The sequence below is a fragment of the Ctenopharyngodon idella genome, chromosome 16 (genome assembly GCF_019924925.1).
Source record: "Ctenopharyngodon idella isolate HZGC_01 chromosome 16, HZGC01, whole genome shotgun sequence".
NCBI classification, from domain to species: domain Eukaryota; kingdom Metazoa; phylum Chordata; class Actinopteri; order Cypriniformes; family Xenocyprididae; genus Ctenopharyngodon; species Ctenopharyngodon idella.
Window position 1 is genome coordinate 33807501 of NC_067235.1, and position 17932 is coordinate 33825432.

A 17932-nucleotide genomic window follows, 5' to 3' on the forward strand; every position below is an offset into this window, starting at 1 on the left:
AATAAATGTATATATTTTTTTATTCTGGCGTGATTTTATAACATCATATATCAACATAGTGCAAAATGGGATTAAAATTATGTGTAGAAGTCGTTGCTTTGTTATGAGAAAGAATGTCCGGAAAAATTAATTTCATTGATGTCATTCGGAGTAACCAATATAAAGGGACCATTTTGGATCAAGTCATGCGGTCAATATCATGTGACAGGATGTGATATCATTCAGACACCTGCAATGGACCACATGATCATGAAGCAAAGTAACTAACTCTATCTTAACTATTTGAAAAATTAATGTTTTCACTTGATCATACGCATGTCCCGAAACATCAGGTCATTCGGTGCAACCGCTATAAAACATGGAAAATGTTGCAATATTTGTACTAAATATAATATGTTTGTCCTTTTGCTAGATATCAGCCTGTTAGCATTGTTTGAAAATATCATCATTTGGTATAACCAAAAGTGTCATTTGGTAAAACCAAAATTTTGGTTAAACCAAATGACTTTTTTTGGGACAAATTTTGTCCATCTTGTAATAAATGACAAAAGCAGTGTTAATTGATTATAAAAAAAACACATAATCTCATTGTTAACACTTAATAAAACTTCAAAATGAATTATATCTCCATTATGTTTTTCTTACACTTTTTAAAAACCTTATTCGTCAATGACCCGAATAAATTTAAAAAGAACAGCATTTATTGAAAATAGAAATCCTTTCTAACAATGTAAATCTTTACTATCACTTTTTATCAATTTAACACATCCTTGCTGAATAAAAGTATTTATTTCTTTCAAAAAAAAAAAAAAAAGAAAAGAAAAAAATACTGACCTCAAACTTTTGAATATTGTTACAAAAGATTTCTGTTTTAAATAAATGCTGTTCTTTTTTTTTACTTTTTATTCATCAAAGAATCATGAAAAAAGTATCACAGGTTATAAAAAAAAAAAATATTAAGCCAACATTGATAATAAATCATCATATTAGAATGATTTCTGAAGGATCATGTGACACTGAAGACTGGCGTAATGATGCTGAAAATTTACCGAAATTACATTTTAAAGTATATTCAAATTATTCAATTATTTTAAATTGTAGCATTTCACAATATTACTGTTTTTACTATATTGTGTTGATAAATGCAGTGGTGAGCATAAGAGACTTATTTCAAAAACATGATAAAATCTTACTGACCCCAAACTTTGAATTAGATGAGTCACTGTAAAATAGCTGATGTACACACTATATACCGCTTAGACCTAGACTGCACCTCTCTGGTTATTTATGTGCTCGTAAAGTGGAAAACACGGGCAATTTCTTCTTCTTTTCTCCCAGCAGTCCCAAAACACTCCATTTATTTTGGATTGTCTTCAGGCGCTGTGTTGGATATCAGGAGTGAGATAACAACATCGAAGGTAACCGGGTCAGAGAGGTCGAACAGAGAGGCCGAAACAAGACCAAAGGGACAGAACAGCTCCGCCAACTGGCTACCTACACAGAGTCTCCGAAGCTTGCAGGAACACGGATCTGCAGCGATCGTCAGAGCAGCAAACTGGGAAAAAAATAAATATTTGAATATTCTCAGGCGCTTCTAAACCAGCTTAAATTGGATCATTTTATTGTGCCGCTCCACCCTGCCAAAATGCCAAGAGAGTGTGGGTCTTGGCGAGGGCCGGCACTCCTGAATCTTCCCCGCAGCCTGCGCGCCCCCCACCCCTCTGCACTATCTGCTGACACAGAGTCTTGCCCCAGGCCGCCCGCTCTCTGCATGGCCAGCCCCCTGCTGGGAAAAGATGCACTGAGTTGGAGAGAGCTGGAGGCGTCCCAGCACACAACTGGCCAGCAGGCCACTCTACGTGTCACACCTCACATATGTGTGCGCCGCTCTCTTATACGGTATGATCCAATTAAGTTTTGATTTGTTCCAAATATTTTTCTAAATGCATTTCATCAGATAGATATCACTTTGTTAGGAGTAAAACTGATTATGATAATGATTTATTCATTGGTGATTTATTGCATGCAAGTATTTCAAGCATAATTGTTTGAATTCAGTTCAATTGAAATTAAAGGGATAGTTCACCCAAAAATGAAATTCTGTCATCATTCACTCACCCCCAACTTGTTCTAAACTTGTGTGAGTTTCTATGTTCTGTTGAACACAAAAGAGGATATTCTAAAGAATGTTGGTAACCAAAAAGTTTGATTCTATAGTATTTATTTATTTTTATTTTTTTCATACTATGGAAGTCAGTGGGGCCCAACTGTTTGGTTTCCGACATTCTTCAAAATATCTTTTTCTGTCTGTGTGTGTGTGTGTGTGTGTGTGTGTGTGTGTGTGTGTGTTCATTTTTGGGTGAACTATCCCTTTACAGTTTTTTTTTTTTTTTTTTTTTTCAACTGCTTACACACAAAATCCTTACTTGTCTCACAATTTCTGAAAGCTGACACTCAAACAGCAGAACCACACACCAAATCTGCAAAACCATACACTAATTCTCAGCCTTTGACTCAGTTTTCATTAACTTTTTGCAAAACACAACACACAATTCTCTATGTAACACACAAAAATCTAACAGGAAGTATCTTGATTTCCTTTTTCAAACACATCCGATCAAAATACCACACTAATTCATCAGTGCCTCACACGAACTCCTCACATGCACAAACACTCATTGCTTTACTTAACACCAACCAATCATGGCCTATTCTAAGGCCTATAAATAGGCCAAAGGTCAAGTTACAGGTTTTGAACAACTTTTCTGATGTTTACTTGCTTCCATATTCATCATTTCTAAACCCTATTGAGGAATTTTTCTCCTGGAAAGTGCATGATCGTCGTCCCTATGTCAACATAACACTTCTCCAGGCAATGGAGAAGGCATGTGGAGACACTGACGCTGCCTCCATCCAAAGTTGAGAACATAGCATGTGACGTGAATGAAGTATTGTGGCCGGACCCAGCCAGGAGGAGAGATGGAGCCTAGATACACCCAACCATCTCGCCCTCCAACAAACACACACATGTTGGGTTTCCATGTTCTATGGGGACATTCCATAGGCGTAATGGTTTTTATACTGTATATTCTGTATATAAATGTCCCCACAAAGTCACTGGTATTACTATACTTGTGAGGACATTTGGTCCCCTACCAGGACACACATACACACTATTCCTTTGGAATATTCACCTTTTTAAAAAAATTATGCTAGTTTTTTTTGGTTGCTATATAGAATATTATGGCAAATAAAATAGAATATTATGGCAAATGTGTTTGAAAAGTAAGACAAATGTTTGCTTTTGAGATGTGTTTGTGATATTTTGAATGCAGTGCTTCATTTTGCAAGAGTTGTGAGGCATTTTGCTTTTTGTGTGTGCAATTCTTGGATTTGTGTGTAAAGTTTTGAAAAAAAGAGGCAAAGTTTTGAAAATGTAAGCAAACTGTAATAGAAATGGAAATCCAAAAATGCATTTGATCAGAACGTGTAGGCGAAAAACTTTATTTTCAGAATGCTTTATTTTTTTTAAACAAATACTTATCTTATTATTTAACATGAATGACTTCCAACAAGTTTTTAAGCATTTCATTGAGAGAAACACTAATTAGCAAATTTTGTTTGCTATATATACCAAAAAGTTTGTGATATTTGTTGTTACTTAGCACCCAAATCGTTTGAAAACCCTATGTGTTAATCAGAATAATTACTTTTTTAACCTGAGGCATTTTTTGGCTTCTTGATTGCATGACTTCTAGTTTAAGATTTTCTGTTTTAAAGGTGATTTTTGCATATATTGATCATCACAATCCCATATAAAGCATTGTCACTGATGTCCAGCAGGACGTAAAACATCTGAAACTCACATTACGCCATTAACACATCCAGAATAACATCTAGAATATAATGACACATTACTACTTTTCGTTTTGGTAATTTGGTATTAGATCTTTACAGAATTGTAACTTCATATTGTTATTAAAAACGAAGACTAGATTTGCCTGATTATATCCAGTTATTGTCAATTTCATTTTTCTTGGCTTTGCTTTTAATCACTTCTTTATCTTTCATCATGTAACCTGAAGTATTTTCTCAGCAGTCCCCCCTGCACTTTTTCTCCTTTCATCAAACTTCTCTCATCAGTTCACCGTAATTGGCTCATTAGATTTCTGTTAATTAGCCTATAAAGCCTAATGTTTTTAAAGCACCTTGTTTCTTTTCATAGCCTTTTGTTCTAGAACTATTAGATCATTGTGCAGGAAAGAGGTTTTTAGCATTAGTTTACATTTCTTGAGTTCTGTAGCACATGCACTTCCCCATAATACAGCATTGAACAACAGTGACCTTGTCTACGTTTTATGCTTTCTTGCCTACAAACTGGGGGAATATTGCATTTAAGCATTTCTTTCTGTTCGGCTTTGTTGTACGAAACGCATCACATTCCACTGCCTCCCAATTTAGAGTCTCTTTGTACGTGTCAGCCGCGGCGTTCTTCCCTCATATTTAACTGTGAGAAAGTTCTAAGAGTCAGTTTGTTTGTAAAACAAGGCAATTTAAACGAGCAGCTGGCACCAGAGATCAGCGTCTAACAACACTTTTTCTGCTTCCTCCCTGATGCGGTGCAGATCGATGTCTAGACATACATCTGTTGGTGTGCCCTGCTACTCTTCATGGAACGGTGCATTGAGAGGCATGCATTGAGGATGTGTGCGTCTGCTCTGTTTGCACAGACTCATTTAAAAAGAGCCAGATCCTTCAGAGGGCCAATGAATGACAAATCAACAATCTGTTTGAAGACACTCCAGTCAGTTCATTGTTCCCTCGTATTGGTCGACGGTTACCTTCTCTAGAAGAGTTGGCTCGTTTGTTATCGTCATGATCATTTGACTAATATTTGTGATAGTGCTGATTTAATGACTGCCATTGGTTGGAAAAAACTCCTCAGAGATGCTTCAAACTCAGGCTGTTCGGGAGCCACGTGTCTATGCATTTCAGAGGGATCAACCTATAAATGGCTTACTTATAAGTTGTAGAAGCATAAAGTATTTTACCATCACCTTTAATGCACATTCTACCGAAAAAAGCCCCAACGAAACAGATGCATTAAAGGATTAGTTCACTACAGAATTAAAATTTCCTGATAATTTACTCGCACCCATGTCATCCAAGATGTTTATGTCTTTCTTTCTTCAGTCAAAAAGAAATTAAGGTTTTTGAGGAAAACCTTCCAGGATTTTTCTCCATTTAGTGGACTTCACTGGGGTTCAACGGGTTGAAGGTCCAAATTGCAGTTTCAACGAGCTCTACACGATCCCAGACGAGGAATAAGGGTCTTATCTAGAGAAACGATTGGTCATTTTTAAAAAAAATTTAAATTATATACTTTTTCTAACCTCAAATGGTCATCTTGCACTGCTCTGCGATTCGCCACGCATTACGTAATCACGTTGGAAGTGCTGCGAAAAAAGGCAGAAAATCTAATTTTCTCCTCCAACTTCAAAATCGTCCGACATTGATGTTTTACCCTTTTTTTTTTTTTTGTTGTAAAGGGCATTTGACTTAATTTGGATCGGTACTTCCACCTACATCATACGTGATTACGTAATGCGCATCGCAGAGCAGTGCAAGACAAGCATTTGTGGTTAAAAAATGACTTTCTCTAGATAAGACTCTTATTCCTCGTCTGGGATCGTGTAGAGCTCTTTAAAGCTACACTGAAACTGACATTTGGACCTTCGACCCTTTGGTAACTGTTGAAGTCCACTATATGTAGAAAATTCTGGAATGTTTTCCTCTTTTCGACTGAAGAAAGAAAGACATGAACATCTTGGAAGACATGGGGGTGAGAAAATTGTCAGTAAATTTTAATTCTGAAGTGAACTAATCCTTTAAAGTGTCTGTTTTTCAGATGCTACATTGCTTCAGATGCAGAGGCGTGCATCATTTCTTTAGCTTCCCTGGCACTCCATCCGCAATACTTAAAGTATTTCCATTTGACATCATTTTGTTGAAAATAATGCATAACACACTGTGCCGAGTGGCCAATTTGTAAGCCGCTAACTTTCCTCTGACTTTGCGCTTCTGTTTGGGCCACGGAAGCCGCTTGATGTGAATGTGAACATTCCGTCGGAATCCCGTCACTTTGTGAGTGCAGGATCGCAGCTATTGTTTGAGATTGATCAGTCCTTGGCCCAATTCTGAAGGCTTTGTAGGGGCCTTTCGCAATTCAGCATCCTTCGATGGAACTGTGTGCGACATAGCCGTAGATTTTTCCCCAATTTAACTTGTGACCACATTTCCTTACTTTAGATTGACCCCGCTGATCCTCCTTTGTGCTGGAGTGAAGATTAGGGAGCGAGCAAGACGGGCTGAGGGGCTGCCAGCGGCTCGGCAAGCCTTATTCCTGCCTGAAACCTCCCTTCTGCAACATTCCCAGTTCCGGCCCATGCCAGTCTATATGACTTATGGAGTTTGGGCCTTATACTGCCAATCCCACTTAGAGTGCATTTTTCTGATAAACAAAAGCACATTCAAGCTTTAGCTTCTCATTTCACACTGTGTGCTTTGGCTCGGGGCAATGCTTTCCTGGAGCCCTTGGCCTACAGTCCAAAGAATGGCTCCAGTTGGCTTTCCTTAAAAAAAAGAAAAAAGAAAAAGCAGCCACATGTGGAGGATTAGACTCCATCTTTCATCCTCCACGCTCTCTACTCGCCCTCTCCTACCCAAGCCCACCGGCTCCCCCTCAGCGCTAACGCCTAAACTCGCGGACACACAAACACCCACACGTGTATCCGCACCTCCAGCTTCTGATCAAACTTACCTCAGCAGCCTCGGTCCAGCTCATCTGCGACCGTGCCGCGGTAAGAACTTCTTTGGCAGTGGCAGAGGCAGAAGTGAGTCTATTTAGGGCACTTGCGAAAGAGAATTTGCATTATCGTTAGCGCGTGTGCTGGTCTGTACTGGCCAAATTCACAGCTTGTAAGTTTCTAAGAAAGTTTCTCCTTTGTTTCCGCTCACCGCCCACTGGCCTTTGTGGATGCAGCGAAAGGTGTGTGTGTGTGTGTGTGTGTGTAAATAGTTTGGAAACATGTTATGAACACTATAGTACACATATGGTGCTTCTAACACGATGCACTTAACATATTCCATATTTTAAATGCACGTAACCTGTTACATGTGAAACATGCACCAGATGGAATGATAGAGCAGTGCATGACAAACATGACTCTTAATACACCCACTATTAAAAATGCTGTGCCTCTGATCAGACAATAGGCAACCCTATGCTAGCCCTTTGTCTTCAACTCAACAGGAATATCAGAGCAGTTATTAGAGGAGGATGTGAAATGATAGCTGTGTTGCAGGTTGACCCCCAGGGCATGGGCTGTCTCTGGGAACAGATGTGCCACCCACTCGCAACAGTTGTACTCTTCCCACAATGCCCTGGTGGGAGTAGCTTGGGCAAGAAGAGGACAAGATAATGCTGTGTGTAAACTGCTTCCCCGTTTGCGATTGGGAGCATCTTGAAGGTCGGAGACTTCCCAGCAGGTCAAAACTTAAAGGATTAGTTCACTTTAAAATGGAAAATTACCCCGAGCTTTACTCACCCTCAAGCCATCCTAGGTGTATATGACTTTCTTCAACTGAAGTTGTTTTCATATCCTGACACATCTGAGCTTTGTAATGGCAGTGAACGGGACCAACGAGTATGAGCTGAAGAAAGTGTCTCCATCCACATCCATCCATCATAAACGTACTCCACACGGCTCCGGGGGGTTAACAACGGCCTTCTGAAGCGAAGCGATGGGTTTCTGTAAGAAAAATATCCATATTTAACAAGATATGAAGTAAAATATCTAGCTTCCGCCAGAGCATAACTGACTTAACTGACCGTCCATACCGGCGTGATCCTCAATACGATCCTCAATTGGATGGAACTGAAATAAATACTTTTAATGTTGCGATCCTATTGGACTTATGATAGCAACCTGAATTGTAACAAAGCACTGTTGGCCAGAGGAGAACTGGCCCCCCGACTAAGCCTGGTTTCTCCCAAGGTTTTTTTCTCCATTTTAACACCAATTTGCCACTTGTCTGCCACCTGATGTCACCTGATGGAGTTTGGGTTCCTTGCCGCTGTCGCCTCTGGCTTGCTTAGCTGGGGACACTTGACATTTGACTTGACATTTGATATTCAACAGTGCTTTGATCTGCCTGCATTGACACTATTCTTTAAGAGCTGCTGTGCAGCCAAATAATGTACCAGTTATCAATGTAAAGCTGCTTTGACACAATCTACATTGTAAAAAGCGCTATATAAATAAAGGTGACTTGACTTGACTTTCTTCAAAAGTTGAATTTGGTCTGGTGGAAGCTAGATATATACTTTAGAACTTAAATATGGATATTTTTCTTACACAAACACATCGCTTCACTTCAGAAGGCCTTTATTAACCCCCAGAGCCTGGTGGAGTACAAGTTTACGATGGATGGATGCACTTTTTTGAGCTTCAAACTCGTTAGTATCGTTCACCGCCATTATAAAGCTCGGATACATCAGGATATTTGTTCATCAGAAAGAAGAAAGTCATATACACCTAGGATGGTTTGAGGGTGAGTAAAGCCTGGGATAATTTTCATTTTAAAGTGAAATAATCCTTTAAAGGTAATTGCAGGCCGAGTGGGAACCTAAATAGTGAGATCTGTGGAAGTAAAAGCTTCTGGAAAGCATACAGAAATGACCATTTGTAGCGCAAATGTAATTGGATGCGACTTACCAAAGGCCAATCTCGAGACTAAGGCGAAATGATATCCGATTCATTCCCGCATCATTAAATTGGATGCACTGGGTGACAGCTTGACTCTTGGGGAACATGGCCAGACTGATGAAATGAGATCATAAGCGAGATAAGCGTTGTGAGTGCAGGGACTAAGTGGAATGAACGCTGTTGACACATGAACCGAGCAGTTGCACACGACTTTGTGCGGAAATTCGTGTGTCAATACAGTCACTCATTTTCTCTGATCCCCTCGCACGGTCCCGCACCCCACCGGATTCCCTCTGTACGCCGGCGAATGAGAGTGGATTATTGGAGTCTTTGGGTTTGCAATCACCTACTTCTTCGTGTCTTTTATTTCCAGGTATATTGTTCTTGATCAGAGGTGCTTATTTATTGTATTGGAGAGCAATAATTGTGTTTTATTGCCCGGGAGCTTTATTGGGAGTTTTTTTTTTTTTTTTTGCCAAAACCCCAGCAGGTTATCTGTAGATATAAAGATCACGATATAAAGAAATGACTTATTAAGAGTCGCCCCCACATTTATTTCCACATTCATTAGGTAAACTTTGTGTAGTGTTTTGCCACTTAGCAGAATGCTAACAAATCTCAGCTATGAGCTGAATAAAAAGCTTGAATTTTCAGTGTTTAAGGTGGGTGCGTCGCTTCATGTCCTCGGTGGCCATTCCAAGGAAGGCGAACAGAAGGGAATACACATTGATCAGCTTCGCCTTCCTCCCCCTGCTTATTTATTTAATCTTTTTAGAGCTAGATTTGTAGATTCATTCAAACTCTTGAGATCCCGTGTGTGTTATTCCCAGAGGGCAGAAATTAATTCCTCCTCCTTGTCGTCCTCCTCCTCCTCTCTTTCAGCACTAAGGTGCAGTGGGCTCTCTTTCTCTCCCCTCCGAGAGAATGCCGAAGAGGAGGAACCAGTCCTGAGGGAATCTTGTCTATATAGTATTTCATCCACACTTTAATCCGCTGCTATGTTGAATGGTTCATAGGGAATAAAAGACAAAGCTTTTGTTTATGATTCTAATATTAGCCTCTTGGCATTTCTTACATAAATGAGAGCCTGCCCTCCGGCAGCACTATTGATTTCCCACATCCACAAAAGTCAGCCTCCGTCCTTACAAAATAAGGCTCAAGAGATTATGGTAAAATAAAAAGCGAGCAGGGATGAATTTCTGTTATTTTGTCAGAAACCGATTGACCGCTAATATGAATAATTCAGGCTGCATCACCACTTTGTGGACTTGGGATTGCTAAAAACCGTAAGGGAAATATGTCCCAGATTCGTTAATAATAAGAGCGACTGATAATGATCGTAGAAATTAGAAAGTTGAATGTCTTATGGGTTTTGTCATCTATTTTGAACGCCCTTTGGCTTTATTAACGCTTCTGTCGGGTATACTTTTTTTGTTTTTCTTCACAATGAGCTAAATTTATTTAAATCCTCGTACAGACACATCAGCGCGTAATCCCGATCATATATGTGGTTCGTTTCCCATTTCAGGCATGCAAATGGACGTATTATTAAGCTAATAAACAGCAGAACTTCATTAAAAGGAATCATTAAAAAATATTAATCATAGATTACACCTCCTAATGCAAAAGGCATTTGCATTTTCGAAAACGAAGGACAAAAGCTCCCCCGTTCTTTTATTTTGAGGAAGCGCTTGGCAACCCTGAAATCAGCGACAGGTCTTATAATGAAAGAACGACAGGAAGAGATAGAACTGTAATCCCAATCAATGCACTTCATAAAGCACCTTCTTCCTAAAATGTGTGACTAATGTGCACAAATCTCTGGGTTTAAAAGCTGTCAGCGGAGATGGCTGGAGTTGTTGCTTTGCCATTCATCTCCCCAACGTAATAAACCGACTCGTTTGTTTGTTCTGTTTGCTTTCTTCCTTTCGTTTTGTCTTTCGTCTGAGCAAATGTACCTTGAGGTCTTGTGTAGGGTTTCCCTTTTCAAGCTGAGCCTCGACAAGCCTGCGTGCTTCGTGCTTCCGTAATGACATTAAACAGGAACATTTAAAGGGCTTTCGGCGAGAGCCGCATTGTCTGCTCTGAAGGCTTCCAGAAAGGGCTTTTATTATGTTGTGGATTTAATGCCAGTGTGTGTTACCTGATAACATTAAAGCAGAGAAGAACGAAGCAGGAATATTCCCACGCTGGCAGAGCTTCAAGAATATTGACCACCAACAGGATTTCAGCTGATGCTGGGCATGTATATTCATGGGCGCAGAAGCGCCTGATTACCGCCAATACAGAATTATATCTGGGGAGGTTTAATTCATTAGCTCTCATTTCTTTTTATCTAGCTTTTGAGTGCGAGGTTAGCGTGCCGGTGCCGAGCTGGATAAATGTTGTTTGTTGCCGTCTTCCAGATGGATGGATGCGGCAGACGCTCGTGCCCTCCTCGTTTTTGCCGAGCTCTCCTGGCGATCTTCGAGTTCTGTTAAAAGGAGCGAAACAATGACACATTAGTGAAGTATTGTGTTCCCCGGGGCGCATTAAATGTGTCTTGCTTTGTTTTAAAACTCATTTGAGCACCTCAATCAGGGAACGTCGAATGTGGACTTGTTCAGGTGTGCTTTTGCTTTTTTTTTTTTTTTTTTTTTTTTCCTATCACTTTTTAGGAAATGAAGTAAATTAAACCGATAAAATGAAGTTTACTTCCAGTTGAATTGATAATTCCCTTAAACCTAGGAAAACTAGTCATTTTCACCGGCGTGTTGGAGGTAGAAATAATGACAGTGTTTCAGACTTGTTTGATCATCCCTAGCAAATCTGAATGGTAAATTTATTCCGCAGGTGTTGCACATGGAATAATGTTTTAGCATAATGAGGATAAGATGTTGATGGGGTACAGTACTCAGACGCTCAGTATTTTAGACACAAAAAGCCCCCCGTCATTGATCCATGCTGAATGCCAACGATATATTCACTCCAAGGTTGTTGTTAACCATCAAAAGTTGCTTCTGTGTTCTTTTGCAGGAGTGAAGATTCATTTGCAGGTTGTATAATTGCGCGTGCCCTTCTCATTATGGCTAAGGCCTGAAACACACTCTGCGTTCACGTAACTGCGTAAAGGCTTCTAGTTACTCAAGCTCAATTTCTTGCAGGTCAGTGTTGCGTTCTCAGTGTTTTTGGGTATTAGTGTAAATTTAAACAGATAGTTTTCTCTTTCAGGTCAGCTAATACTACAAGAAAATCTTGCTGAGCATGTCTACTTGTTTGTAGCCTGTTCCCTAAATAATAACCAAGAGGTCAAGGTTTGAATGGTTAGTACGAGCAGTTGTCCCTGCTGGTAGTACTACACAATTATGTGGGTAACTTTTTGCCTTTGATGCTCGTTGCATGCAAACAGTAAATGACAGATATTTCATTTTACTGTATGTTTTACCGGTGACCTTTTTTTTTCCCCCTAATATAGGTTGACTACTTGACATTTAATGCTCAGGTGATTACCTAGAAAAAATGTATCCAGAACTGAGCACCCATGAAGCAAAGATGGCTGGTATTTAAAGGGAACTCTATCGCCCCCCGAGTTCTGAGGTGAATTACCGGCACAGCATCACATGAACACATTAATGTTGGCGAAGTCTTCACATTTGCGTACTAGCACAAAATATTATTTTGCCAACTCCTGGGCAACAACGTTACTAATTTGCCGACAAATAACAGGACAGTGTAAGATATTCAGTTTTATAGGGGTAGGGGTATAACGGTACACAAACATGACGGTTCGGTACGTACCGCGATATTGAAGTCACAGTTTGGTACAGCAGGAGGGAGAAAACTAAACATAAAATTCCTTCTTTTTTCTTCTTTTTATATTAAACAGTGGTTTATTGAACAAATTGTGTCTCTCTTTAAATAAATTCAGCTATAATTAACATTTAATTACAATTAACAACAGAGCCCAAACTATTAAATTCAGTTGCTATTTATTTTTAGATATAATAAACACTCAAAAAAAAAAAAAAAAAAAATCTAATCTAATTATAAAATTACTCCAATTCATTTTTGAAATATAATCATTTACACAGTTACTGTCATAACTTGTTTTCATGACAAATTTATGTAGTTGGGTCAATGACGTGACGGGTAATTTATTTATTTATTTTTTTTGTCCAAAGGCCTTAATAATAATAAAAAACACAGATATGACATCCAAAGTATGTAAGGTAGTACAACTAGATCTTTGATTGAATCCAAGAGGTTTTAATTATTTTTTGCTACATATAAATGTATTTTAAAGACTTTGAAGTGTCAAAAGGTCATTCAGTTTAACCATCTAAAGGCCAATACAGCCATTTCATTTGTGATTAAAATATCTTAAAATGTAATAAATGTATATATTTTTATTCTGGCATGATTTTATAACATCATATATCAACATAGTGCAAAATTATAGATTAAATTAAATTGTAGAAGTCATTGCTTTGTCCATTTGAAAAAATGTCCTGAAAAATGAATTTCATTGATGTCATTCGGAGTAACCAATATAAAGGGACCATTTTGGATCAAGTCATGCGATCAATACCATGTGACATCATTCAGACACCTGCAAAGGACCACATGATCGTGAAGCAAAGTTACTAACTCACTCTCAACTATTTGAAAAAATTCATGTTTTCACTTGCTCATACGCATGTCCCGAAACATCAGGTCATTCGGTGCAACCGCTATAAAACATGGAAAATGTTGTTATATTTTAAAAAACTTGTACTAAATATAAAATGTTTGATTGTCCTTTTGCTAGATATCAGCCTGTTAGCATTGTTTGAAAATATCGTCATTCGGTATAACCAAAAGTGTCATTCGGTAAAACCAAAATTTTGGTTAAACCAAATGACTTTTTTGGTGACAAATTTTGTCCATCTTGTAAAAAATGATGAAAGCAGTGTTAATTAATTTTAAAAACCACATAATCTCATTGTTAACACTTAATAAAACTTAAAAATTAATTATATCTCCATTAGGTTTTTTTTACACTTTTAAATAACCTCATTCGTCAATGACCCTTAAACATATTAAATAATTAAGACATTACTAAGAGGTAAAGTAAATATAATGAATATATAAGCTAATATAGTGCATATATTCCCCTCTAGAGTTCATTTCTCTAGTGAACTAACATGCTGTGGACACTGAATGACTTGCCTGAGGTAAATGTAATGCTACGTGAGAGATTATTTTCAAGCTGTTTTACTGATGCTTTTCCATGGTTGAAATACCGGTTGAGAGATTACATGTAAACATATCGATTGATCGAATGTCTCTTCTTCTTCTGTTGTGGCGGTTAGCAGACAGTGTTGCATTACCGCGTGCGCCCCCTACTGGATTGGAGTGTGGATCACCTGTGACTGACTGTATGCACTGAACCGTGACGTCCGTACTGTGAAAGTTTGGGAAAAATACATGTACCGTTACACCCCTAAAATATATATACAAATAAACATACATACACCATGCTCACTGAGTTGCAGTCCAATCAGGGACACTCAATTGCAATTCTAGTCTAAACCCATTGCTCAAACAGATGAACTCATAGTTGATCCCACGTGCGTTTATCTCGCCCATATTACTCTATTATCCTGGTAATATGAAGCAGAGCTAGTAAAGACTCAAGCGTAGAGAGCAGCGTCTAGGAATCTCTCCACTTGGGTGTAAATTACAGAGCCGCCTGGGGTGTTCTCTACCCTCTCTCGCTGGCACCTTGCCCCGTTTCATCCTCGCACACATGTACAAGACAATGACTATTACCCGACACACCTGGGTTCTGGGCCTCACAATCTTCTTAATATCTTTTAAATCTTCACATAAGGTATGCCTTCCATAGGGCTTACAATACCATTTGCTCTAATAAACTCTTTTGGCAGAGGTGCATGCAAGCTGCTTTCCGCGGCCCCCGGAGAGAAGAACGTAACGTGGAGGGCGAGGCATCCCAAAATATGAGGATAAATCGCAGGTAATCCTGCAGGACCGAAGCCCTGGTAATCAACACTCTTCCAACTGGAAACATTTTACAATTCTTCATCTTAATTTAACTCTTTTCCTTTACCTGGTAATTCTTAGCAGCGGGTGCATTCATTTGCACTGGCGTTTGAAAGAAGAGGCTGCCGAACGCGAAATGGAGAGCTTTTAAAAGGGGGGGAAGGGGGCGATAAGCAAATCAAATTAATGACAATGAGTGTTTGTGGAGAGAAGGCAGGCAGAGAGCTTGTTTGAGCCCATCGTGCGTGCCATGTTAAACACTTCACTCGCCGTGGAGGGGCTAATCCAGTCTCCGACAGCTAGCTGATTATACGAATAAACTACACACGCTCGCCGCGGAGAGAAAGGAGCATCCCTCGTTAACGTTCAAGCTCACTCCAACAAGGAAGTAATTAAGACGCCACCCCTTCCCCCAAACCAAAAAAAAAAAAAGGAGGAATGATTTTAAGTGTTGTCTAATAGACCGGCTTGAAGGTGTTTATTTTATATTGTCTCAGTGCAGAAGTCATTATGCGGTTGAAGGGGGCTTACGGGGAGCTAAACGCAGCGAGGCGAGTTTGCGGTTATTCTTTGAGTAAAGTCAGATGGCTCCGGGCTCGCCTGCGACGCTCGCTCGGCGATGCGCTCCAGAGTTGCAGAAGCATATGAACTGTCGCTTGTTGTTTTAAATAATAGATTGCCTTCCCTAATTTCCTGCCTGATATTTTTGGCAGAGTCAAGAGTCTTTTGGATGGGCAGCATCTGTCAGACCTCGGCGCAGGCCAAGAAAACATTCCCCACCCGAGCTGTAAGAGGAAAAAAGCACATGTAAAGCTGGAACATTGCGACAGTCGGCCAACGGCTCTGCAGGTGATGCTCGGCTACATGTGCTTAAACTGCAGAACTTTTAATAGATTTTAAGAAGTTTCAAGTACTTTTGTCGTTGGTCTTAGTTTTGTGCGTGCAATTGAGGGTTAAGTAGTTTAACAGTGATTACAGTGGAGTGATATTTGATTATTATCTCCTGAAACTGCAACTCCTCCGGCTTTCTGTTCTCTTAACAATAGTTTAATTGTTAGTTTGGACACCCACTCAATAGACAGGCGAAATGAAGAGCAGTAATGGAAAAGAATTATGGGGGGAAATGGCATAAAATGAATACATTTTCAAAAGCACCTGCATCTCAATTTTTTTTAAATGAAATATATTTTGATTAGCAACGAGAGCGTCTTTACCCTGACCCATTCAATCAATAACAAATGTTTGCATTTTTAAAGTACCTTCACTGAGCTCTATTTTTAATGAGTTTTATTATTTTCTGACAATCACTTCGTGCTTCTGCTGCAGTGTGAAATCAAGCCGGTTTCTCCATGTGTGCCAGTGTTTCCTCCAGGATACAGGAGGAATGTAGGATTTTCTGTGTGGTCCGATCCAACAGATGAGCTACTGTAGCTCAAATTTGCTCAAGAAGTTAATGCTGGTTCTGATAGAAAGGTGTCAGAATACACAGTGCATCGCAGTTTGTTGTGTATGGAGCTGCATAGACGTAGACCTAAAAAAAAAATATATATATATATATATATATATATATAACATATATATTGAAGAAGCACAACTGTTTTCAACATATAGCAGTCAGAAATGTTTCTTGAGCAGCAAATCATCATATTAGAATGATTTCTGAAGGATCATGTGACACTGAAGACTGGAGTAATGATGCTGAAAATTCAGCTTTGATCACAGGAATAAATTACATTTTACAATACATTCACGTAGAAAACAGTTATTTTAAATTGTAAAAATATATCACAATTTTTCCTGTATTTTTGATCAAATAAATGCAGCCTTGGTGAGCAGAAGAGACTCTTTCAAAAACATAAACAAATCTTACCGACCCCTAACTTTTGAATGGTAGCGTATGTGAGTGAATCATTCGAACCGATTCATTCCTGTGTCATCAAATCACCACAAAGTCACGTCCCCCAGTGGTGAACCATTGAAATTTCGAAACACTTATGACGTAACGAAGCCTCGTTTACTGAAATCACGTGACTTTGGCGTTTGATACACGCTCCGAACCACTGATTCAAAACAAAAGCTTCGAAGCTTCATGAAGCAGTGTTTTGAAATCGTCCATCACTAGATATTGTTAAATAAAGTCCTTATTTAGTTTTTTTGGCGCACAAAAAGTATTCTCGTCACTTCAGAACATTAAGGTTGAACCACTGTAGTCACATAAAATGCGTCTTTAGTAGATTTCTGGGCATCTGAAAGTGTTAATTATCTTGCTGTCAATGCAGGCCTCACTGAGCTATCGGATTTTATCAAAAATATCTTAATTTGTGTTTTGAAGATGAATGGTCTTACGGGTGAAAGACAGAATTTTCATTTTTGGGTGAACTAACTCTTTAAGTGACTTTAGATAAAATAAAACTGTATTGACTATTTATTGTCAGTATACCGCCGCTCCCGGTGCAGGGAACACTGATGCGTGTGATTATGTGTCTTTTCACGCACGAAGCTTCAGTAAAGGCAGGCACCCTCTTTCTCTCTGGCCAGGGGCAAACGTCCCACCCCCTTGGCCCCGCTAGGGCCAGAATTCCTCCACGCGTGTGTGTGCGAGAGTGAGCTACGCTGGGATTGCTTCAGACAAAGGTGGCTCACTTGCCAGCCACATCCCTATACCACCTAAAGCGACACATTTGTTCCCCTTCCTCTCTGCCTCTTCGGTCCACCAGGGTGGCGTCGGGCCCCGGCGCTGGAGAGGGCCCCTCAGGAGACTGGAGAGTGAATAAAGAAAACATTTTTCATGCTTTTTTGTGTCTTTTCCAAAATTATTGCAAGCTTCAGACGCAAGGTAAGGTTTGCGGAATTCTGAAGGCTTGTTTTGGAGAGGCTTGTTGTTCGTACCTGATTCTTCTCTCTCTCTCTCTTTTCCCCCCTCATCTCCCTTTAAAAATCAGCAAATCCATTCGCTAAACAGCTGCACCTCTGTACTGAACAGATAACAACCTGGGCCAGCCCAGCTCTGCATCGAGTCAAGGCTGATAGGCCCAAATCTCTGGCCTTTTTTTTTTTTTCCCTTTCTTTTTTTTTTTTGAAAATGCTAATGATGGAGGAACACGTCCCAAGCCAAAAGCGCTCTTGTAGATCTGTCAATTGCT